We start from the raw sequence: 26,817 nt of genomic DNA, 5'->3' as shown, positions 1-26,817 counted from the left end.
CTATGTTAATTTCTAGAAGTTTTAACATTGTTTTGCCTTCTACATTTAGTTCTGCAATCTACCTGGAATTATTTTTTGGTTATTAGGTGAGGTAGCCTTTAAGTATTTTGTGGGTTTTTTTTTCCTTGTGGTTATCTAATTGTCCACTGGGACTGTCTTTTTCCTCTACTTTTCTGCAGTACCACCTTTGTTGTAAATTAAATGTCTATGTTTCTATGGATCTGTTCTGGACTTTTATTCTGTCCCATTGGTTTATTTGTCTGCCTTTGCACCGATAATTCCCTCTTTTGTTTATCATCAGCTTCTTGTTCTTCAAGAATGTTTTGGCAATTCTTGATTTTTTTCATTTTTATATAAATTTTAGGGCCAGCTTGTGACATTCAAAACAACAACAAACTACTAGAGAATCTCAATTTTGCTTAGGATGGAGAAGGCTAGGAAGAGCGTCATACTACCCTTTGAACAAGAAAAAACTGTATGATCTACAAAATCATAATTTTTCTTAAACCCACCAGAGATCCTAAGTTACACTGCACCCAAGTCTTCTGAAATGTATGAAAAGACAGACCCCTTCAAGGAAAGACAGGATGCACATATACCTTTGGCAAAACACAGAAGAAAGAGATGACAAACTCCTTACAATAACAGGTAAGAAAAATCCAGTGAAAATTTTTAACAAATTGGTAAAAACTGAGTGTGGGATAACAGAGAAATTAGAACCCCTGGAAGCTTTTAACAGAGGGGAGTTTGTACCCACTCATAGGCTTTTCTCTCTGGACCTCACAGGGTGCCTAAGAGAAGAACTGAGCATGGGGCAAGGGACTAGAGAAAACCTTCTTGAGTAGTACAGGCCCGGAGAAGGAGAATAGCTGATGCTTTGAGAAAAACACAAAACCTTGCCTGACTCTCCCTCCCTGTGGAACAAACACCAGTAAGTCACTAGGGGAGGGTAGTAAAACTGTCCTCAGATGAAGACCCATTATGACTGCAGGAGAGGAAATAGGAAACCCCCCCTAATCATGGGGGAGAACAGGAAGTCATCCTGACCCTGGCCACTAAAGGCATCCTATCACTGAGGGGAGGGGTGGTATCACTGAGAAAGCCCATTCACCAGGATTCAGGGACATAGGGCTTATCTGAGCTAAGGCTGGATCAAGACAACGGGGAATCCCCTGCCCCACAGCAAGCTAGCAAGCACTAAGTATCAAATATTAGCAGTGTCCACTGGTGGAGGAGAGGTAAAGACTATGAATAGAGAGGTCAAAAGCTAAGAGTAGAGCAACCAATACTTCAAATTAAGCACAAGGTAATGCCAGAGGGATTTGAAGCCAGTGCTGTACTGAAGGTAACCATAACAACAAAATCTAAATAAGATGACTCCTGACTAAATTAACTCAGACCTGTACATTTTCTAACAAAAGAAGAGTCATGCACATTTTCAGCCATAAATACTATTTACCTCCATTTTTACTATCTTACACATGATGTCCAGCATTCAGTGTAAACAATTATAAGACAACAGAACTAGAACAAATAATCCTAAAATTCTTAGAGAACCACAAGAGACACTAAATAGCCAAAGCAACCTTGAGAAAGAAGAACAAAGCTGGAGATATCACAGGTCCAGATTTTAAGATACACTACAAAGTTACAGTAATCAAAACAGTATGGTACTAACACAAAAAATAGTCACATAGGTCAATGGAACAGGATATAAAGAGCCCAGAAATAAATCCATACTTATATGGTCAATTCATCGATGATAACAAGGGGGAAAGAATATATATTGACAAAAAGTTTTTTTCAATAAATGGTGTTGGGAAAACTGGATCACTTTCTTACATAAAAATAAACTCAAAATGGATTAATGACCTAAATGTGAGAACTGGAGCCATAAAGGCAGTAATTTCTTGGACATTGGTCTTAGCAACGTATTTATGGATGTGTCTCCTCAGATAAGAGAAACAAAGGCAAAAATAAATGGGACTACACCAAAATTAAAAGCTCTTGCATGGCAAAGGAAACCATTGAAAAACAAAAAAGCAACCTACCAAATGGGAGAAAATATTTGCAAATGATACATTCAATAAGAGATTAATATCCAAAATATAAACAACACCAAAAATAAACGATCAGATTATAAATAGGCCAAGGACCTGAATAGATACTTTTCCAAAGAAGACTTAGAGATGGCCAACAGGCACATGAGAAGATGCTCAACATCACTAATCATCAAGGAAATGCAAATCAAAACCGTAATAACTCACACCTGTCACAATGGCTAGTATCAAAAACACAAAAAATAACAAATGTTGGCAAGGATGTAGAGAAAAGGGAACCTTCATGCATGGTTGATGGGAATGTACATTGGTGCAGCCACCATGGAAAACAGTATGAGGTTCCTCAAAAAATTAAAAATAGAAATATACTATCCAATAATTCCACTGCTGGGTATTTACCTTAAAAAAATGAAAACATTAACTTGAAAGGTACATGTACCACTATGTTTATTGTAGCATTATTTACAGTAGCCAAGATACAGAAGCAATCTAAGTGTCCCCTGATAGATGAATGGATAAAGAAGATGTGATGTGATGTGTGTGTGATGGAATATTAGCCATAAAAAAATGAGATTTTTTTTGCCATTTGTGACAACATGGATACACCTAGAAGGTATTATGCTGAGTGAAATAAGTCATAGGAAGAAAAATACTATATAATTTTATTTATATGTGGAATCTGAAAAACAAAACAAATGAACAAATAAAACAGAAACAGACTCATAGATACAAAGAAGGAACTGGTGATTTCTAGAGGGGAGTGTGGTAGGGGATGGGTGAAATAGGTAAAGGTAAGAGAAACAGACTTCCAGTTAATAAGTCACAGAGATTAAAAGTACAGCATAGAGAATATAGTCAATAATATTGTAATAATTTTGTATGGTGACTACACTTACCATGATGAGCATTGAGTAATATATAGAATTGTTGGATCACCATGTTGTACCCCTAAAACTAATATAACATTGTATTTCAACTATACTAGAATAATTAAAAAAAAACAATATTTAAAAATTATAGGACATAAAAAGCAAGAAAAATCAATCCTTTACCAAAAGACAAAGCACTCAACAGAACCAGACACAAAGATGACTCAGATGTTTGTATTATCACATAAGGAACGTCTATGATTAATATGTTAAAGGGTCCAATAGAAAAGGTGGACAACAGGGCGCCTGGGTGGCTCAGATGGTTAAGCATCTGCCTTCGGCTCAGGTCATGATCCCAGGGTCCTGGGATCGAGTCCCGCATCGGGCTGCCTGCTCCTTGGGAGCCTGCTTCTCCCTCTGCCTCTCTCTCTCTCTCCTCTGTCTCTCATGAATAAATAAATAAAAAGTTTAAAAAAAAAAAAAGGTGGACAACATGCTTGAGCACATGGGGAATTTCACAGATAGATGGCAACCATAAGAACAAATAAAATAGAAATGCTGGAAGAAAAAAAACAGTAACAGAGATCAAGAATGCCTTTGGGCTCATCAGTAAAACTTCACAGATGAAGAAAGAATCAATGAACTTGGATATAGGGAGATAGGAACTACCCAAATTGAACGACAAGAATAAAGTTACACACACACATATGTGCACATGCACAAGCAAGAGCTGGGAATAAATTGGCATCTCAGAAGAAGAAAGGAACACTGGAACAGACAAAATATTTAAAGAGATAACTGCTAAGAATTCTCTTGATAAAATGGGAGGTATCAAACTGGAAAATTCACAGAACTCAGAAGGCTCCAAGTGGGATTTTTAAAAACAAATAACAGATTGAAACTGCTGGAAAAACAAAGATAAAAAGAAAATCTTGAAGGCAGTAAATGGAAAAATTCACATTACATACAGATAACAAAAATATGAATTACAGTAGACCTGCCCTATGTAAGGCATGTAACAATAGAGGGACATTAATAAAGTACTGAGATTTAAAAAACTGCCAATCCAGAATCCTATGCCAGTGAAAATAACATTCAAAAGGAAAAACTTGGGGCACCTGGGTAGCTCAGTTGATTAAGCATCCAACTCTTGGTTTCGGTTCAGATCATGATCTCATGGATGTGGGATCTAGCCTTGTGTCAGATTCCGTGGTCAGCAAAGAGTCTGCTTTAAGATTCTCTCCCTCTGCCCTTCTCCCTACTCACGCTGTCTCTCACTCAAATAAATAAATCTTTAAAAAAAAAAAAGGAATTTTTTTTTTTTTTTTTTTTTTTTTTTTTTACAAAAGCCGAGGGAATTCATTAATAGACTATACTACAATAAATGCTGTAGGAAATTCATCAGGCAGAGGGACTGGAACACCAGATGGAAACTGATCTATACAAAGAACTGAAGATCTCTGAAAATGGTTAAAATAAAAATAAATATAAAAAGTACTTACTGTCTTAAGGCACCTGGGTACCTTAGTCAGTTAAGCATCTGCCTTTGGTTCATGTCATGATCCTGGGGTCCTGGGATTGAGCCCCGCATCAGGCTCCCTGCTCAGCTGAAAGCCTGCTTCTCCCTCTCCCTCTGCCCTTCTTCCCTAGCTTGTGCTCTCTGTCAAATAAATAAGATCTTTTTAAAAAGTACTTATTATCTTATTTTTAATCATCCTTAAAGACAATTGTCTAAATACAAAATAATAACAATATATTGTGGATTTATAGTATATATAAAAATAAAGTATATGAAAACAACACAAAAGGTGAGGGGGATATATTTGGAGTATACTGCTGTAAGATTCTTATACTATATGAGAAAAAGTATAATACTATTTGAAATACTAATTAAAGCCAAACACTGTAAATTTTAAACAATTACTAACCTTTTTTTAAAAATGGGGTTAAGTAATAAACCAGTAATGGAGATAAAATTGAATCATAAATCTTTAATCCAAAAGCAAGCAGAAGTAGAAAGTATAAAAAGATCAAAGAACAGATAGAACAAATAGAAAACAGCTTTCAAGATGGCAGATTTTTATCTAAACATGGATAACTACAATGAATGAAAATGTTCAAAACATACAAATTAAAAGAGATTATCAGATTGGATAAAACAAGAGCCTACTATATACTGTCTAAAATCCATTTTAAATATAAAGATACAAATAGGCCAAAAGTAAAAGATGGAAAAGACATACATTGTAAACATTAAAGAAAAGTAGAATGGCTATAGTTTTATCACACACAGTAGACCTCAGAACAAGGCACAGTACCAGGACTGAAAATCCATATTACATAATGATAAAGGTGTTAAGTAGCCAAGATGTAACAATCCTAAATATGTGTCCACCTAACAAAATAGCTTTGAAAAATAGGAAGCAAAAATTGATGAAACTAAAAGTAAAAACAGACAAACCCATAATCACAGAGATTCCAACACTCCTCTCTCAATAATTGATGGAACAAGGACAAAGTATTAGAAGACCTACACAATGATCAACATTTATAGACCACTTCCTCCCAGAACAACAGAATATATATTATTTTCAAGGGCACATGGGACATACACCAAAATTTCCATATTCTGGGTCATGAAACATATATCAACATTTAAAATAACTAAAATCATATAAAACATGTTCTCTTACCATAAGAATTAAATAGAATTCAGTGGCAAAAAGATATCTGGAAACCTCCAAGTATTTGGAAATAAAGTAATTCTAAATTACCCATATGTCAAAAAGGAAGGAACAAGGGAAATTGTTAACAAACATCAAATCAGGGGCGCCTGGGTGGCTCAGTTGGTTAAGCGACTGCCTTCGGCTCAGGTCATGATCCTGGAGTCCCGGAATCGAGTCCCGCATCGGGTTCCCTGCTCAGCAGGGAGTCTGCTTCTCCCTCTGACTCTCTTCCCCCTTGTGCTATCTCTCATTCTCTCTCTCTCTTAAATAAATAAATAAAATCTTTAAAACAAAAACAAACATCAAATCAGTATCAAAATATTTTGGCCGAATGGAATCGGAAATAAAACATCAAAATTTGTTGTATGCACCTAAAATAGTGCTTACAGGAATACTCATAGCATTAAATGCTTACACTAGAAAAGAAATCTATCAATGAAATAATCTTATCTATTAAGAACCTGGAGATAGAAGAATAAGTTAACCCAAAACAAACAGAAAAAGGAAGCAACAAATGAAATTGAGAAGAAAAGCAGTAGAGAAAATCAGTGAAATCAAAAGCTGGTGTTTTGAAAAGTGAACAAAACTGACAAACCAGTAGCCAGACTCATTTAGAGGAGAGACAGTCAGACTTAAATTACCAACATTAAGAATGAAAGAGGGGATATTACTAAGATCCTACAGACATTAAAAGTACAATAAGAGCTATTACAAACAATTTTATGCCCATAAAATTTACAACTCAGATGAATAGACAGATTACTTGAAAAATACTACCAAAGCTTATTCAAGAAGTAGATAACCAGAATAGTCATAAGTTATCATAAAGAAATGTAATTTGTAGTTAAGAATCAACAAAGTAACCCCCAGCCCTGGATGTCATCACTGGAAAAATATATACCAGCATTTATGGAAGAAATAATGCTAGTTCCGTAGAAACTCTTCCAGAAGACAGAAGAGGAGGGAATACTTCCTACCTCATTTTTTGAAGCTAGCATTACCCTGATAACTAAACCAAAGACAGTACAAGGAGACTACAGATAAATATTCCTCATAACCATAGATACTAAATATTAAGCATAATGTTATTTAATTGAATCCATTATGTATAAAAAGAATAAGACATTGTGACCAAGAGGTCATTATCCTGGGAATGCAGGGTTGCTTAAACATTTGAAAATAAATCAGTGTAAATAGCAGATTAAAGAACAGACTAAAGAAGAAACACCATATATTTATTCTCATAGATGCATAAAAAGCAAATGACAAAGTTAGCATTTATTTATGATAAGAATTCTCAGCAAGGAAGGAATAACAAATTTTTCAACCTGATAGTATCTACAAAAAAATTTACAGCTAACATCATAACTAATGGTGAAACCCTACTTTCCTTCTAAGATTGGGACCAAGGCAAGGTTGTCTAAGCTCACCACTTTTATTCAGTATCATACTGCAGGTTTTATCAGTGCAATGGTAAAAGAAATAAAAGCATATAGATTGGAAAGGAAGAAATGTAACTGTCTTCGTTCACAGATGACATGATTGTCTGTGGAAAAAAATCCCCCCAAATAGAAAAGTAACTAGAACTAAGAAGTCAATTTAGCAGAGTTGCACTATACAAGGTTAGTATACAAAAAATCAATTTTATTCCTAAATACTAGCAATGAATGACTGGAAGTTGAAAAAAAGTGCAATTTATAATAGCACAAAAAATATTTAGATATAAATCTAATAAGATAGATAGACAAATGCAAAACACTAATCAAAAAAAACATACAAATGGTGAGCGATCACATTCAATGGTTTGGAATACTTAATATTGTTAAGACATCTGTTCTCAGATGGAACTATATCCAACGCAATTCCAATCAGAATCCCAGGAGACTGACTCTCTTGCTGAAGTTGACAACTTGAGTCTCAAATTTATATGGAAATAAAGAGGGTCTAGGATAGTGAAAACAGTTTTGGAAAAAAGATTAAAGTTAGAGGACATACATTACCTGATTACAAGACTTTTTATAAAGCTACAGTAATCAAGACATTGTGGTTTTGGTGTACGGATGGACGTGTAGATCCATGGAACAGAATAGAGTTTATAAATAGACATAAACTGATATGATAACGACTTTCAATAAAGGTGCTGAGGCAATCCAGTGAGGAATAGATAATCTTTTCAGCAGCTGTGCTCTCACAATGAGACAATCTTTTGCAAAGAAATGAAACTTTATACCTACATATCTACAGATTAAAATGGATCATATACCTAAATACAAAATCTAAAACCATGAAACTTCTAGAAGGAAAATATAGGAGAAAACCTTCATAATCTTAAGTTAGGCAAAGATTTCTTAAATAGGACATAGAAAAATCACTATAAAACTATGAAAGAAAAGGTTAAATGGTACTTCATAGAAATTAAAACAAGTGTTTAAAAACACAGTTAAGAGGAGGCGAGCTGGAGGGGGGGCGGGCAGGCTGGGAGCTAGTCCTGGCCCCAAGTGGACCCCCTCTCGGCCGTGTTGCCGGCGGGGGCAAGCCGCCGCCGCCGCCGCCGCCGCCGCCGCCACCGCCCCCCCCCCCCCCCCCCCCCCCCCCCAGCCTGCGACCAGGCGGCGGAGAGGCTGTCCTCGCTGAGGAGGGCTGGGCGGGCGCGGGCGGCCGGCGAGCGGCCTTCACGCCGTCCCTTTCGCCGCCGCCTTCTGCTTGCCTCTCACCGCCGTGCATTTCTTCCTTTTCTTCTGTCTCTTCCCCCCTCGCGGGTTGAGGATTGTTGGTGAACAAAAATGCAGCCTCAAGACGGCTGATGGCAACGAGGATCTGCGGGCGGACGACTTGCAGGGGACCCCTACGAGGGCTATGAGTCCATGGAGCTCGCCTGCCCAGCCGAGCGCAGCGGCCACGTAGCGGTGGGCGACGGGCGCCACATGTTCGTCTGGGGCGGCCACAAGAGTAATCAAGTCAGAGGATTATATACTTTTAGCTGCCTAGAAAAGAACTATGGATCTACAACATGGAGACTGGAAGATGGAAAAAAATTAACACGGAAGGAGATGTTCCTCCTTCCATGTCAGGAAGCTGTGCTGTGTGTGTAGACAGGGTGCTCTACTTGTTCGGAGGACACCATTCAAGAAGCAATACAAAGAAGTTTTACATGCTGGATTCAAGGTCTACTGACAGCGTATTATAGTGGGAAAGGATTGATTGCCAAGGAATTCCTCCATCATCAAAGGACAAATTTGGTGTCTGGGTATATAAAAACAAGTTAATATATTTTGGAGGTTATGGATATTTACCTGAAGATAAAGTATTGGGAACTTTTGAATTTGATGAAACATCTTTTTGGAATTCAAGCCACCCAAGAGGATGGAATGATCATGTACCTATTTTAGACACTGAAACATTTATCTGGAGTCAGCCTATCACTACTGGTAAAGCACCTTCACCTCGTGCTGCCCACGCCTGTGCAACTGTTGGAAACAAAGGCTTTGTGTTTGGAGGCAGATATCGAGATGCTAGAATGAATGATCTTCACTATCTTAATGTGGACACATGGGAGTGGAATGAATTAATTCCACAAGGCATAGGCCCAGTTGGCCGATCTTGGCACTCATTAACACCAGTTTCTTCAGATCATCTCTTTCTCTTCGGAGGATTTACCACTGATAAACAGCCGCCAAGTGATGCCTGGACTTACTGCATCAGTAAAAATGAATGGATACAGTTTAGTCATCCCTATACTGAAAAACCAAGATTATGGCATACAGCTTGTGCCAGTGACGAAGGAGAAGTAATTGTGTTTGGTGGGTGCGCCAGTTAACCTTGTCCATCACAGAGCTGCACACAATAATGAAATACTTATTTTTTCAGTTCAACCAAAATCTCTTGTAAGGCTAAGCTTAGAAGCAGCCATTTGCTTTAAAGAAATGCTAGCCAACTCGTGGAACTGCCTTCCAAAACACTTACTTCACAGTGTTAATCAGAGATTTCGTAGTAAACACTTCTGGATCTTAAGGCTTTATAGATAATGCCTCTGATCACCTTGCATGGACAGCAATTCTGTAAACATCAGAGAGTGGCATCATTTGTATAATTATATGCATTGTTGTAGTTTGCAGCTTTTTTGTTTTAATGTGCATGTGAATGGCCTAGAGAACCTATTTTTGTGTCTAAAGTTTACAATAAATGTATTTAACACCAAAAAAAAAACCCCCACAGTTAAGAAAAGACAATTTTCAAACTTCAGAGAAAACATAAAACATATCTGACAAAGAATTTGTATCTAAACTATATAAAGAACTCTTACGATCCATTAGAAAGACCAAAGAAAAATCCCTAATTTTAAAATGGGCAAAGAATTTGACTGGACACTTCACAAAGAAAAAGATACCACTGAAAAATAACATGAAAAGTGCTCAACATCTTTAGTCACTAGGAAAATGCCAAAAAAGTCCCCAAGACAAAACAAAACCCCACAATGAGATATCACTACACAGCCAGTGAAAAAGACTGACCACACCAACTCTTGGTGTTGATGTGGATCCACTGGAATTCTCATACACTGTTGATGGAAAGGTAAAATGGTACATTTACATTTGGAAAGCAGTCTGTCATATTCTAAGAGTTAAACATGCACTAACATACAATCTAACTATTCTCCCACATATTTACCCAAGAGAAACAAAACATATAACCCCTGAAGACTTATCTATAAATAAATATTCCTACCAGTTTTGTTTATAATATCCAAAAGCTGGAAACAACTCATATGTGTACCAAATGGTGAATGGACACACCAGATTTGCTCTATCTATGCGGTAGAGTACTTCATAGAAACAAACGGAATGAATACTGATACAATATTAATAAATCAATGCTAACTGAAAGTGGTAGACAAAAAAAGTGGAACCTGTATAATTCCATTTATTTTTTTTTTAAAGATCTTATTTATTTGTTTGAGAGAGAGAGAGAGAGCGTGAGCCGGTGGAGGAACAGAGGAATAGGGACAAGCAGACTCCTCACTGAGCATGGAACCCCACACAGGGCTCCATCCCACGACCCTGAGATCACAACCTGAGCAGAAACCAAGAGTCCCACGCTCAACCGACTCTACCACCCAGGCAGCCCTGTATAATTCCATTTCTATAATTTCTAGAAAATGTACACCTAACTACCTGAAAAGTAAATCAGTGGTTGCCTAGGGATGGGCGTTGGGAGAGAAAGGGATGGAGAGAGGGAAGGATTAAAAAGGAAATAAGGAAACTTTGGGAAGTGATAGAAATGTTCAATAACTTGATTACAGTGAGGTTTTACAGTATATACTGTGGCCAAAACCAATCAACTTGTACACTTTAAATATGTGCAGTTTGGGGCACCTGGGTGATTCGTTTGGTTGAGTGGCAGACTCTTAGGTTTGGCTCAGGTCGTGCTTTCAGGGTCATGAGATCGAGCTCTGCTCAATGGGGAGCCTGCTTGAGATTCTCTCTCTCCCTCTGCCCCTCCCCCTGCCTGCATGCCCTTTTCTCTCTCTCTCTCTAAAACAAATAAATATTTAATAAATAAATAAATATGTGCAGTTTATTGTGCATCAGTTATATCAGAATAAAGTTATAAAAAATGATGCAGTAATGAATTGCTTTCTGATATTGGATTATACTTTTTAGAATAGTATTTTTATGAGAATATAACCCTTTTTAAATGCCTAACATGTCACAATTCCATGTATGGTTATTTTCAAATCCCTTTTTCTTTTTTTTTTTTGACTCTTTTTTTTTTCTTTTTAAAAATCTTATTGAAAACTAGATGAACATTCTCTCTTGAGCTAGTTTGAATGACTATTGATGTTTAGATTTCGGGTTGAAACTTGAAGGATAACCAGTTCAATTACTTGCTTTCTTTCCTTTTTTCTGCCATATCCTATTGCAAAGGATATGGCAGAAGCAGCAAATTGTTTTCTCATTTAAAACTATTTTTAAATAATTTTAAAGTTTCCATGCAGTACAATGACAATAGAACTTGGTCATAGACCACTTTCCTAATCAGAAACCTTTACTTAAATAACATTTAAATCCAATCTTCAGTGTAAAGCATATCAGTGCTTTGAAATCTTATTAAAATTGAATGACCTATATAAATAATGATGTGCTATACTTCCAACTTATTAATTGAAAAGTATCTGACTTTTATCCCCAGGAATGTCAGGTTTATAACAGATAAGTTGGCTAATACATAAAAGATGTTTAATACAAAAAAGAATATCCTTTAATAAAAAAAGACAAAAAGTGGTCATTTAGTTGAAGATTTTTTCAAACTATTTTCTTGCTCTTTATTATTTGTAATCTTGTTTAGATATTTTTAAGTATCATAGTTGTTGGTTTTTATTTCAGCTCATTCATACCCTATGCCTTCGGTAATTTTTATACTATTGCAAATTAGTTTGGGCCTTTACAGCAACATTAGTTGTCTTCTACAAAGTGAATATATCAAGCAATAATGATTTTTAATTTTTATTATTTTAATTGAGAAATAAAATAAGAACAATAAATTATCTTCAACTATATCTGTTTCAAGCATTAGAAAAGATTTTGAAGAATATGGGTGTTGCTGCTGTTGAACTGTTGTTTAAACATTATTTCTCACACTGTGCCTAATGGATTTAATTATGGTTCACACACTTGTTTCTTTATCATCTCTTCAGATGGAGAGCTATATAGATACATTGTAAAGTACTACAAGAACATGTTATTAGGCTGTCTCTGCTGATGAAGGGATTTTCAAATTAAGTTGTAAAAGTCCCTCACAAATGAATTCCATTAAGCATGGCTTTCTCTTGTAGTTCACTAATCATATTTACCCACCTACATCAAGTACAAAAGCAAGACAACAAATCCAAATAAAAAGACCTTATTGTGACTGGGCCCAAAAGTCAGCAACGGTGATTAGTCTAAAATCCATTTAACATGGAAAAGAGCCCATCAGAAATATTTCTTTAACTCTTTTGTAGTCCATAGTTGCCCTAGAAAGCTCATACTTTAATTGAGGACACTAAACTATCACAAATAAAATTTAAAACTAATAAGAGCCAAACTCTGACTTTAAGTACATTAGTAGTTTTAGGGAACCGGATTGGAGAAAGATCTGCAATCAGGTTTGAAGAATAGGTGGTTTAATATGAGGAAATAATATGAGCAAGGATGGGGTATAAGTGGGCTGACTGGTTTACAAGAGAGAGCTTTAGAAAAACTAGCCTATTTAGAGATGTAGTTTCCTGTTTGGAAGTAATGGATCATAGGCTGGAAAACTAATCAGATTACAGTGGGCCTTAAATGACATGAAGTGCAGATTGACCTTGACACAATGGGCAGTCATAAGATTTTTTTAAATTATTTTTTATTTATAATATGTGGCTTCCAGACAAAATGTAAAAGGTATAAAAAGGCATTACATGAAAAATAATTGTCCTTTTTAAAAAAGCTTAACAATCTGATTGAAATATCTATATGAAGAACAAAGATGCAAGAATAGCTGAGAAAGTCCTGTTTAAGAAAATAAGAAGGAAGAGGAGGAGGAGGAGGAAAGTAACTTGCCTTACCAGATATCAAAGCTTACTATGAATTACAGTAATTAAGACAGTTTGTTGTTAACACAAGAATAGAAAATAAGAGAGCCCAGAAACAGTCTGTACATATTTGAACACTTGACTTATGACAAAATGGTATTGCAGATGGAGGAAACAGTGCTGGGACAACTGGTTATCTACATGGAAAAGAATGGATCCCTTCCTCATGCCATATAAAATCAACTTTAAAAGGTAAAATTATTTATTTTATTTTATTTTATTATGTTAGTCACCATACAATACATCATTAGTTTTTGATGTAGTGATCCACGATTCATTGTTTTCATATAACACCCAGTAAAAGTAAAATTATAAAATTTTGAAGAAAACATGGGACCTTTGTGACCTTAGGGGAAGAATCTCTTATACAAAAACAACCCTAATCATAAAAGAGAAGATTGATAAATTTGGCTGCATTAAAATTGAGAATGTCTCTTCAGTAGAAGACATATAGAAAATGAGATAAACCATAAACTGAGAGAACATATTGCAGCACCGATAATTAGTTATTTGGAATAATGCAAGAACAACTTACAAATAAATAAGGAAAAAAAGGATGACCTAATTGAAAATTGGGCAATAGAAACAAAATAGGTATTTCACAGGAGAGAAAATATGAATGGCCAATAAACAAAAGAAGCTCAATCCCAGTAGTAATCAAGAAAATACAAATCAAAACCAATGAGATGCCATTGTGTACGCACTGGGTTGTAAAAATTAAAAGTCTTACAAAAAGTGTTGAAAGGCTTGTGTCTTAGACATTGCTGGTAAAGTGGTAAACAACCACTCTGGAGAACATGTTGTTATAATATTACAATCACATAACTTACTACTCTGCTCTGGGTGTTTCCTAGGATTTCTTGCACATGTGCACCAGAAGACACATATGAGAATGTTCATAGCAGTGCTATTCAGAGTAGCAAAAATCTGCAAATAACCCAAATGTCCAGAAACAAAAGAGTGGATAAATTCCTTGTAGTATAGTCATACAGTAGAATATTATGCAGGAGTGATAATGAACGGCTCTTCATAAAAATGGATAATCTTAGAAACATAATGTGTGAAAACGGCAAGTTATGGAAGACTATAGTATACCATTTTATAAAGTTCAAAAAACCTCAAGTAATATATGATAATAGTCATATATACATGTGATTAAATTTTCCTAAAAACCTGTGGGAATGACAGACATTAAAATCAGGTAACTTACTTCTAGGGTGTCAGTGGGGGATGAGGCAGGAAAGGAACACAAAGATAGCTACAGTTTTTGTAAACTAGTTGTTTTGTTTTTTTAAGTTGGGAGGTGAGTGGATGAGAGGGGTCATAGATATTTTTTTTATTTCTTAGCTCACTTGTACTTTTTTTTTTTTTTAAGAGAGAGAGAGAGAGAGACAAAAGGGGAGAGTGAGAGAATCTCAAGCAGGCTCCATGCCTAGTGTGGAGCCTGACACAGGGCGTGATCTCATGACCCTGAGATCATGACCTGAGCTGAAATCAAGAGTCAGACGCTTAACCAACTGAGCCACCCATGTGCCCCACTTGTACAAATTCTTTGTATGAAATATAACCTTAAAAATTAAAATTTGGAGAAAAAAATGTATTTTCTCCTTCTACTCACTCAACCACCCATTTTCCTTCCACAGAGACTTGTTAAATAAATTGTAGAGCAGCCATATAATAGAATACAGTGCCGCTAGTATAAAGAACAAACCAACGTTATATATTCTGAATGGGATGACGACTGGATTATATTGTTAAAAGAAGTGTTCAAAGAAATCTCTACAAAATATGAAATTCTTCCTGATTTACCCTACTTAAACCACTTTTTGACCTTTCATCCTGAGAAGGATTTAATTGATAAGGCTTCTATGAGATTATAAAAATGTTTGCCTACTAATGTGCCCTATGTAGCAATGCCAAAAATACCCTCCTAACTGGGTATGCTAAGAGAAAATATTTTTAAGGCAGAAAGTAGATTTCACAGGATTTATTCTTTAGATACCTGTAATTAAATTTAGTTAAAACATTATAAACCTTTTCTCCTACCCAGTTATATTATGATATGAATTTTTTCGTATGTGTATATATCTGCAGTTATGAATTGTTGATTTTTCTGAAATTGTCCCATCAATTATTGACATGCCCATATTTTTACTTGGTTTTAGTAAAATCTGCCGGCAACCTAGAATAAAATAGCCCCATCCCTTCTCTTCTTTCCTCAGTCCCTCCCCCCCCCCCCCATCCCTTCTTTCTTCTGTACTTCTTGCCCTGATTACTCTTCTTGCAGTTGCCCTTTTTGCCAAAATGAAGCCCGGAGCTAGTTGTGTGCAGACAATATTGTTTGTAGGGTTATGTGTGTGACTCTGCTGTCCTATTTTCCTGCACCTCAGATGGAGTTGTCCGTCTTGCCAGTATGAACCAATTACTTCTTGTTGAAGTCCCTGAGTCTTTGAACATCTGTTGTCCTTTACGTCATCTAAGGGACTCAGAAAAGATCCACTTGAAGTTTTTTCTCTCATACCACAGGGATTTTCTAAAATTTGTGTTATTTCCTGTGGTCCAGAGATTGTTTCATTTTCCTGCAAGAGGAGGAAAAAAAGGGATCTAAATGCTTCCTGTGATTGCATAAAGTTTATTTTAGGAACTAAAATCTGGGCTTTTTTTTCCCCCCTATTACATCCTATTTTCCTTGCTCAAGATTTATAGGGAATGTTAGGTCATGTTTGCGCCTTTGTACCAAAGAAGTGTTTTCTTCTACTGACTAGAAAGTTTTAAAGTAAATATTCTGTGACCCTTTAGTTCAAATTCCAGGCTCAATGTATTTTTTGGAAGAGGAAAAAACATGGCTCTGAACCGAGGTCCTTACTCTTTAATTAGTGTTCAGACTGTCGCTTGAAACACTTAACATTATTTAGTCTCCCTCCACACTAACCAGTTTTTATAACTAGTGTGCGTAAAATCATCAACAAGGAAAAATATCAAAACATTTCATTAGTTTATGTCTTTTTGTGATGAGGAGAGAAAAGTTTTTACTGTCTTGAATTAGTGACTAATTGTTTTCTGTTGAATCACGGAGATTTCTTATCCTTTCTGAGGAGGAATTTTTGTATAAACAAGATTTTTTGTATCTGTCTAAGGCTTCCAGTTAATTACATTTTGCAAGGAATATCAAAAATGGAGATTCATTATAATCACTTCCTGTTGGTAGAGAATAAGACACAGGAGCTAGTCAAGTTGCTTTTTTTATAAAATGAAGTATTGGAAAGAGAGAAAAACCTGCCATCTACGTATTTCGTCTGGAACCTGTATAATCCACTTTTACTTCTGAATGATGGCTTTATTGCCATGCTTTTTAGAATACTTTAGTGTCCTGAGCTTTTAGAAACAAGTGTGGATGTGACTTGCTTGTACATTTTCTAAGAGCATATTTTCCAAATGCAAAATAGGTGCTGCCACTTCAGTTTTGGTTTCACTTCACAATTCTGTTAATAAAAATCCCTCTTGCAAACTAATTTTCCTTGACAGTTCTAGCAACCTTAACATGTTATTATTTTCAGCAGTAATTGAAGGAGTTATCAATTCCTATGTAAATAAGAGCATTAGTTCCCATCTTCAAAATTGGTTTGAGGAAGGAGGTGAGGGTTGATTTCCTGATGATATAAGAGAGCAAACTATAGGGGGAAATCTCCTTTGGAATAGTTAATTTATCTGTGCTGGAGGAAGCCTGGGTGGCTCAGTCAGTTCAGCGTCTGCCTTCGGCTCAAGTCACAATCCCAGGATCCTGGGATTGAGTCCTGCATCGGGCTCCCTGCTCAGTGGGGAAGTCTGCTTCTCCCTCTCCCTCTGCCCCTCCTCCCTTCTTATGCTTGTTTTCTCTGTCTCATAAATTAATAAAATCTTTAAAAAAAATGATCTCTCCTGGAATGTGCTATACTAATATGAAATTTTTCCCTCTATTATTTTCATATATTGGCCTATAGGTCAATAGCCTAAGGTACGCATTTTTTTTTCAGGTGGAAGAAACAAGTTTGAAAAGTTTAATAAACTTACCTATGTAAGACTGTCAAAGGAAAATATACCCAAAGAAACTCAGGAATCATGATAGGCTTTTATTAGCTGAAACAGTCCACAGTATTAAGTGGATGTCAGCTGATGTAAGATTCTATTCATATTACCCTACGTTATCCATCAGAATTTCTTTGCTTTACTCACTGAAAACCTCAGTATGAATTTGAAGGGAAATTTTAATTCAAACGCAATTATTCCAGATAAGTTAGAATAAATGTAAGTGGCATCCTTGTTGATTTAAATATTAATGAAGAATATCACTTTGACTCATTTCTTTTATTCACTTACTCTTTCTCTCCTCTGAAAGATTTATTTTCTTTTATGACTTTAAAGAAATATTGCTTTCTCCCAACTCCATTGCTCTGGCTTTTAAAAAATAATGATTGAGGGAAGCACTCAAGAGAGGTTGGCACCTGGGAGGAATAAGGAGTGTGCCTCTGGTTTCGCCACCATGGAGGGTGGTGGGGAAGAAGTGTGCAGTGCTTGAAGTGATTAAATTTCCTGGGCCATCTGGTCATCAGGAAAAGGCTGTGTTTTCAATTTCACTGTGAATGAGGAGAAGCTTATTAAGGAAGGAGAGCATTTAGTCTAAGGAAAATAGAAATCATACTTATTTCTACCACTAAGAGCTTCAGCCTCCTCAGTTGTAGAAAGAAGGGTCACTTGTGGGAGACTCTGACCATCTAATAATGCTGTTGTCTAAGTTACTGGGGGTACTTGAAGGATGGTCTGGGAAGGTGAGTGAACACACAAAGGTAGTCACTTAGAATGGAGTCACTCCAGTCCCCTAAAGTCTGTCCCCACCCCCATACAGTCTTTATGGAAGGAAGAAAATGAGCAAAAATGGTTAAATTTTTCTCAGGCCAAGGAAAGAACTTGAAGTTCCTTGTTCCTTAAAGTTTACTGCCAGAGTCTCTGATCCAGATATCAGTTGGAAAGCCATGAATCAAGTGTAGTTGATTAACATCCATCCACTCTTCTATTTATTGAACCACCTCATGCTTTAAAAGTAAAAACCAAGTTCATGTTTTATTTACCACTTTTTAAATAAAGCACTAGGTTCAATAGAGGCTGTAGAGGGAAAATCAAGAATAGGAAAAGAAATCAATGCACAAAGCATATATCTGCACTAAACATTGAAATTGGAAGGGAGACGGCAATGGACAGTGGTATGCAAAAAATTAAGAGCTTGGATGTGAGTCCACCTGTTGCCACCTGCTGCTGGCTCTGTCATCTTTGCAGGTAATTAATACAGTTCTCTGATGCTATCTGAATCAAACCTAGAAAGCTCAAATTCTGGGATGTGATTGGGATTGTGCAGTCTGAAACTTTTAAAAGGAAAATAGAACATGCAGTTCCATAGAAAAGTGCAATTTGTTTCATTCAGGATGTAGCTAACCACTGAGTATAGGAAGAAATGTTCCTGACCTTTTAAGAGATTATTGCTCAGATGGTCTTTGGTTTTTTAAGAGTGCTTGTCAAGGTGAGGATTTGTTTTGGTTTCCTTTGAAGCTGCCAGTATGGAGAGAGAGAAGTGGGGTGAGGAGTGGATTGCCCTTCCAAGAAGGGCAAGAAGCATGGAGTGTGCAAAAGCTTGAAGGCCGAGAGCTTAGTCAACTTCCAGACCATAGACACGGAGGTCAGTGTGGCTGGACTGAGGCTGAGGAGAGGTGAGCTAGAAAGGTGCAAAGGGCCATGTGAAGGTGACTTTCTCTGCAGATGATAAGGAGCCACTGGAAAATGTTAGCAGGCAGCCCTGCCTGTCTCCTGATGCCTTGGCTCACAGTCCTGTCTTTGTTCCAGGCCCCATGGTCACGGAGTGTACTGCTTTCCATGTGCAGCTCTTGAGCCCCAAAGGCTTTTTCACTTTCCACATTCTCTTCCTTCAGCCCTGACTTTGTTCTCATTTACATCCACTCTGTATCTGAAATCTGAAACTCTCCAAACTCTGGATGTAGTAACTTAACTGTCCTTCCTGTTCTCATGTTCCCTTACCCTCTCTAAAGTTGCTTTTCTGGACTTGCAATGCCTTTATGTCTCTTCACTCAGTCCTTCCCCTCTCTCTGGACTTACCTCCTGGATTAGTTAGGATTCTCCAGAGAAACTGAACTAGTAAGGTGTGAGTATGTATAGGTAGGTAGAAAGGTGGATGTAGCTATGTCTACTTATCTGTCTACTGATTGATTGAGAGATTATTTAGGTATCTATTTATTATTGATGTTATCAATTGAAATACAATATTAGTTTGAGGTGTACAATATAGTGACACTACAAAATACCATGGTAAGTATAGTTACCATCTGTCATCATACAAAGTTATTACAGTGTTATTTACTATATCCCAAGCTATACTCTATATCCCCATGACTTACTTATTTTATTAACTGGAAGTTTGTACCTCTTAATCCCCTTTACCAATTTCCCTATCCTCTATCCCCTCTGGCAACCACTAGTTTGTTCTCTGTATTTAAGAATTTGTTTCTGTTTTGTTTAGCATAATACCCTTTAGATCCATTCATGTTGTTTCAAATGGCAAGATTTCATTCTTTTTTTATGGCCGAATAATATTTCATTGTGTATATATACTACATTTCTTTATCCATTCATCTATTGATGGATACTTCAGTTGCTTCCATATCTTGGCTCTTGTAAATAATGCTGCAATGAACATAAGGGTGCATATATCTTTTTGGTTAGTGTTTTTATTTTCTTTGGTAAATACCTACAAGTGGAGGTGCTGAATTGCATGGTATTTCTGTTTTTAATTTTTGAGGAACCTCATACTGTTTTCCGTGGTGGGTATACCAATTTACATTCTCACCATCATTACACAGGTGTTCCCTTTTCTCTACATCCTTTGCCAACACTTGTTATTACTTGTGTTTTGATCCTAGCAATTGTGACAGTATGAAGTGATATCTCATTGTGGTTTTGATTAGCATTTCCCCAATGATTAGTCATATTGAGAAGTCATCTTCTCACATGTCTGTTGACCATCTCACTGTCATCTTTGGAAAAATGTTTAGTCGGATCCTCTGACCATTTTAATCAGATTGTTTGTTTTTTGGTGGTGAGTTGTATGGGTTCTTTATATATTTTCCATATTAACCCCCATCAGATATGTCATTTGCAAATATTTTCTCCCATTCAGCAGATTGCCTTTTTGTTTTGTTGATGGTTTCCTTCGCTGTGCAAAAGCTTTTTAAATTTATGTAGTTCCAATAGTTTTAATCTTGCTTTTGTTTTCCTTGTATGAAGAGATGGATCCAAAAAAATATTGCTAAGACCAATGCCCAAGAGTTTACTGCATATGTTTTCATTTACAAGTTTTATGGTTTCAGGTTTTACATTTAGGGCTTTAATCCATTTTGAGTTTATTTTTGTATATCATATAAGAAAATGGTTGATTTTCATTCTTTGGCATGTAGCTGTTATTTCCCCAACACCATTTATTGAAGAAAACTCTCTTTTTCCCATTGTATGTTCTTTCCTCCTTTGTCAGGTTAATTGACCATATGAGCATGAATTTATTTCTGGGCTGTCTGTTCTGTTCCGTTGATCTGTGTGTCCATTTTTATGCCAGTACCATACTGTTTTGATTACTACAGCTTTGTAGTATAATTTGAAATCTGGGAGTGTGATATCTCTGGCTTTGTTCTTCTTTTTCAAAGTTGCTTTGGCTATTTGGGGTCTTTTATGGTTCCATACCAATTTTAGGATTATTTGTTCTATTCTTTGAAAAAGCTCTTGATACTTTGATATGGATTTTATTGAATCTGTAGATTGCTTTGGGTAGTATGGACTTTTTAACAATATTAATTCTTCCAATCCATGAGTGTGGTATATCTTTCCATTTATTTATGTCATCTTCAATTTCTTTCATTAGTGTCTTTTAGTTTTCAGAGTACAGGTCTTTCACCTCCTGGGTTAAATTTATTTCTAGGTATTTTATTCTTTTTTTATACAATTGTAAATGGGATCATTTTCTTGATTTCTGTTTACTAGTTTATTAGTGTATAGAAACAGATTTCTGTATATAAGTTTTGTATACTCCAACTTTACTGAATTCATTTATTCTAATGTGGTTTTTTGTTGTTGTTGTTGGAGCCTCAATGGTTTTCTATATATAGTATCATGTCATCTGCAAATAGTGACAGTTTTACTTCTTTGTTAACAATTCAGATGTCCTTGCCTTCCCTTCCCTTCCCTCCCCTCCCCTCCCCTCCCAATCCTTTCCCTTTTCTTTACTTTATTTTCTTTCCTTGTCTGATTGCTGTGGTTATGACTTCCAGTATTATGTTGCATAAAGTGGTGAGAGTGGATATCCTTGCCCTGTTTCTGATCTTAGAGGAAAAGCTTTCAGCTTTTCACCATTGAAGATGAAGTTAGCTATGGGTTTGACATATATGGCCTTTACTATGTTGAGTTATATTCTCTCTATACCCACCTTGTTTAGAGGTTTTTTTCTTATCATGAATGAGTGTTGGATTTTGTCAAATGCTTTTTCTGTATCTCTTGAGATGATCATATGATTTTTATCCTTCATTTTGTTAATGTGGTATATCATGTTGATTGATTTTCACAGAGAGAGATGTATTTTAAGGAATTGGCTCACACAGTTATGGAGGTAGGTGAATCCAAAATCTGTAGGGTAGGTTGGCAGGATGGAGACTCATGGAAGATCTGATGTTGTGATTCAAGTCAAAAGGCTGTCAGGCTGGAGACCAGGAAAGAGCTGATGTGATTCAAGTCCAAGTTATTTGTTGCCAGGATTCCTTTCTTGCTTAGGGAGGTCAGTCTTTTCTTGTATTCATGTCTTTAATCAGTTGAATGAGGCCTGCCCACATTATGGAGAACAATCTGCTTTACTCAAAATTTATTTATTTATTTAGTTATTTATTTATATTTTTAATGAGTTGTAAGGCAGTGATTCCTCATATCTTAACATTACAGCTCTCCTTTATTTTTTTTCAAATTTTTATTTAAATTCTAGTTAACATGTAGTGTAATATTGTTTTCAGGAGTAGAATTTAGTGATTCATCACTTACATTTAATACCCAGTGCTCAACACAACAAAGTGCCTTCCTTAATACGTAGCATCCATTTTGCCCATCCCCCACCCACCTCCTTCTAACAACCCTCCTCTCATAAAGAGTCTTGTATGGTTTCCTTCTCTCTTTTTTTTTTCCCCTTCCTGTGAGCCCAAATGTCCATCAACTGATAAATGGCTAAAGAAGATGTGGTACACACACACACACACACACACACACACACACACACACACACACATACACACACACAATGGAATATTACTCAGCCACCAAAAGGAATGAAATCTTGCCATTTGCAATGACATGGATGGAGTTAGAGTATATTATGCTAAGTGAAATAAGTCAGGCAGAGTAAGACAAATACCACATGATTTCACTCATACGTGGAATTTAAGAAGCAAAACAAATCCAAGTCCATTTATTTAAATGTTAATATCATCTAAAAACCCTCTCACAGAAACATCCAGAATGATGTTTATCTAAATATCTGGGTGCCACAGCCCAACCAAGTTAAAACATAAAAGTAACCATCACACCTTGTCTTCTCTAACCATGAATGTGTCCATTGGCTTCTCCCTTACTCCCTTATCTTGTTGTGTAACTATCACACCTGCTTTGTTAATGGTAAAGTTTGTATCACTCCTGCAATCTGCTTCCTCTACTCCTGAAACTGTTCAGCAACACTGAAGAAAACCACACACCTGGATATAATGGCACTACAAGTTAGTGGTCTCCAGCTTTAGTGAGGTCCTCAGGGCTGCTTGGGTGTGTGTCCCTGGCCAATTCCCTCTCCATTCCCCCAGAGACTCTTTCAGACCTCTACAGTTCTAGAGACTCCCTTACACATCCCTGTCTCTCTCTCTCTCAGCAGATGAACTTACCTATTACTGTGCAGTGAAAATTGTGGGTTTTAAACATGAACCACCTCAACTTGCTGCTCTTCCTCCCTGTCTGAACCATCTGAATGATCTTGGCCTGCCCACATATGAGAATGTTGGAAGCAGATAAGGGGCCAACAAGCATATACATTTTGTCTTCAGAATTCATCCAGGGTGACTGTGCCTCTAACCCCCTACCTAGGACTCTTTGAAGGTCATCACCACCTGCTTTCTGATTTCACCTGCCCCCTCCATGGTAGTCCATTCCATCTTTCAACTTGCCTCACCTACTAAATGCCCACTTTGAACTCCTCTCTCTGATGTAACAACTCAGGGTGGTGAATCCAAATAGGATTTAGAAATGGTAGGACATGGTATCTGGATGTGGTTGGACAGATGGTACCAGTCATGGAGACATGGCAATAGGAAGAGGAGCAGGGTGTTTTAGAAGGAAGATGGTAAATGATTTTGGCCACAGTAAGTCTCAGGTGCCTATGGAACATGTATAACCACTATGACCTCATAAAGTGTTTTTATTAGGCGTGACTTAGTCCCTCCCTCCAGGCCATGTGAGTTCATTTTTTATCTTATAGTTCGCTAAAACAAAAGGAACGATGTTGATCACCCAAGCCTAGTTGTTTAAACAAGAGGGGATTTATTATGTGCAACTGAAAAGACCCTTGTTACAGCAAGAATACCTTGCATACATCAAAGATAGGTCCCAGCCCATGGCAGCATCAGCAATCTGTCAGTCTCTGTACTGTAATCTTTTGCCATCTTTGCCTAACTGTTGATTGTCTGAAGTTTATCCCAGACCCTGGTGAGCTTATGGGGAGTAACTCTAAAGTTATACACCACCAGTTTTATTGTTTGGGTCAAGTGTGTAGTCTCTGCAGAATTATTAAATAAGGCTCCTCAGAAAGACCTCTGTTTGTTTATTCATCAGTTCCTCTAAGCATGTCATATAATTGCCATCAAGGGGGGAGGGTGGTGAGGACAGTCCTAATTGCACTGCAGGCATTTGGGCGGGTCTGGAATTGTCAGCTGCTATTTGCAGCATTGGTTGGCATTAGAAACAGGCATGAAAGAAAACACATGCTGAGACATCTCTTGAGTCTATCTCTAGACTGAGAACCTGGCTCATTTCCACATAAAGACCCACTTTTTTTTTAAGACCCACTTTTAAAAGGCTATTTTGTGTTCATGATGGCAAATGCCAAGGGTGTGTGTTTGTGCAAGTATGTGTGTTTGTGCGCGTGTGCACTTGAATGCTGAGCCTTTGAAACAAGCCTTGTAGACCTCTATACCATCAGAGTGTTAGTATCAGAAAGGCAGTTCTGTGTCTGGCCGGAATCTCAGAAAGGAGGCTGGGCTGCAGACAGAGCTTTGGGAGTCATTATATGACAGTGGAAGTTGAAACATGTTCTTTCTTAGATACCCTGTGCATCCTTCAACTCCCAGATTCCTTAATTCCAGCATTAGAAATTTATATTCTCCTTAACTATACAAAAAAATCAGCAGACATGTAACTCTTTAAAATAAAGGTATTGTGATTTTTCCCCTCTGTCATCACACAGTTGTAAACACTGCTGGTGTAGGGTCTAAATAATCGTGTTAGTAGAAAAATGGAGAAAACATTGTAAAATTTTAAAAGAAGAACATTCCAAAACTATTTTTATTAATTTCAGAAAGATTGGAGAGTGAAGACAGATCCTCTTAATGTCTTACAAGAATGAAATCCTTGAACAGTTTACAATCACCGAAAAGGTATCAATAGAATGTATAGAAAAATGGACAAATCAGTTGTTCTACTTCTTAAATACTGAAGCACATCTAACGGTGCACCAAGTACAGAATTACAGAGGAGCGGATGAATGAATGAATGAATGAATGAAAGAACGAACGAGTCAGTAAATTCTCCTTGAGAGTAAGTTAAGCTCCTCGGGATATCCCTTATCTTCCTCAACCTACTTACAAGTCAATGGATGATGCACCTTTAGTGCCTGAGGGTCTCCCATTACTCCTAAACCAAAAGCAAAAAAAGATAGATCCAATGTCCCTATTAATTTATTAATTAACTTTGCATTATTTCATCAAGTGCCACCAAGAAATTGCTGTCAGTCAGTCAATTTTCTTTTTCTTTTTTTCTAATGTACAGAGCTGCTCCAAATAATATATGCTTTTCATTCATCCTCTGTGTCACATCTTCAGGAAAGGTGGTGTCCCAGGGCCAGGAGACCAGTCTTTCAAGGTTGGTGGCGGTAGATCTTACCCTGATGAAACCAAATATGTTTTGCTGAGAATATTGATAAAACCATTCATTTTTACTGAGGGCTGTTCACACTGATAGATGGTCAAATACAAAAAGCAAAATAAATATGGATGATCCTGGTATTACTGCCTCTGACACTTTTTTTTATTACTTTAATATTTTTCTATACAGTCTGCAGGTGTGGATGAGTGCCAGACTGCATTTAATTTTCCTATGCCTCCTGGACCTGTGGTTGTGAGTTTTATGTACTAATTCCTAAAGGAAAAGATATTTTTCTATATGAAGATGTGGGGCTTCACCTTGACAATATGATTGCTGCTTTCTAAATCTGTTAAACTTTAATTAACAGATGTGTCTAATGAGATATGCAGATTAATTGAAATATAGAATTATTAAAACCTTCCTAAAACAAAAATTTTATAATTCCCTGCCTTAATAAATTATATTCAGTATAGTCTATTTACCTTCCTTTGATTAATCTGGATTTTGTCATGCTTCAGGCTATAAACAATCATTTCTGCTTCTACTGTAATATGTATGCATATATAGAAGGAGAAAGCAAGTTCCCTCTCTTTATTTCTAGGATGTAACCTCAGAATTGCATTTGAAACAACTAAAATCCTTTCCATCCATTTGTTTTCTTTGGGTTGCCTCTTTAACCCACGAGCTAACTGAGTACTGCCCCAAATTCAGTTTCATTGGGAATTTAGTTATTTGAGGTTTTAAAATCACTGTTAATCTTTTTTTTCCAATTTCATTTGGAAGTCATACATTTTTATAAGGTATGTTTAAGTTGCTGACTAAGTCAAACAAATGAATGTCTCCTGAGTTTTATAGAAAGCAAGCATTTTAAAACAAAATCCTACATTAGATGACCTGAGAGGGGAATTTATCTGCTGGTTGAATGCTATAATCATCTCCAGCCTTTCTCCTAACTCTTCATTCATTGTTCAGGCAATGAATATTTATTGAGTATTTACAACTTGTCAGACAGTGTAAGATGCTGGGGAACACAGAGATGACAAGTCACAATCTTGCCTTCATTGTACTTAAAGCCTAGTGGGGCATTAGACAGGGATTCTGTCTTCTGCATCACTGGCTGATAGAATACAATCAAGGCTAGATTTCAAGTTAATTGTTCTCAGTCAATAAAAAAACCCAAAATTTTAGCAGCCTTCCTGAAAAATTAAAGCTTTCTCCCAGCATAAGTTTGCAAGAGGCTTCAACAAACAATAGTACTAGATCAATCGTTTTCAAACTCTAGCGTGCCTGGAATT

General features: G+C 36.6%; 1 protein-coding gene and 1 pseudogene across 4 annotated transcripts in view; both read left to right on the top strand.

Moving 5' to 3' along the window:
* Positions 1-26,817, top strand: part of NUBPL (nucleotide binding protein like) — a 279,513-nt gene that overhangs the window by 203,072 nt on the left and 49,624 nt on the right. For 2 of the 3 annotated variants that reach the window (XM_027571567.2, XM_027571565.2), the window contains exons 13-14: positions 516-648; positions 13,376-13,462. The gene's annotated coding sequence lies outside the window, so the exon portion shown is untranslated. Of the gene's footprint in view, positions 1-515; positions 649-13,375; positions 13,463-24,960; positions 25,036-25,426; positions 25,520-26,817 lie in introns of those variants that run through there. The other variant, XM_027571564.2, reaches the window with a different exon arrangement.
* Positions 588-9,861, top strand: LOC113909284 (annotated as a pseudogene). Its single transcript, XR_003515706.2, has 2 exons — positions 588-648; positions 8,294-9,861. The product of XR_003515706.2 is annotated as a kelch domain-containing protein 2-like (transcript).

Source organism: Zalophus californianus, chromosome 6 (genome assembly GCF_009762305.2).
Source record: "Zalophus californianus isolate mZalCal1 chromosome 6, mZalCal1.pri.v2, whole genome shotgun sequence".
Lineage (NCBI taxonomy): Eukaryota > Metazoa > Chordata > Mammalia > Carnivora > Otariidae > Zalophus > Zalophus californianus.
The sequence above is the reverse complement of the archived record's forward strand: the minus strand, read 5'-3'. Positions and strand labels throughout refer to the sequence as shown.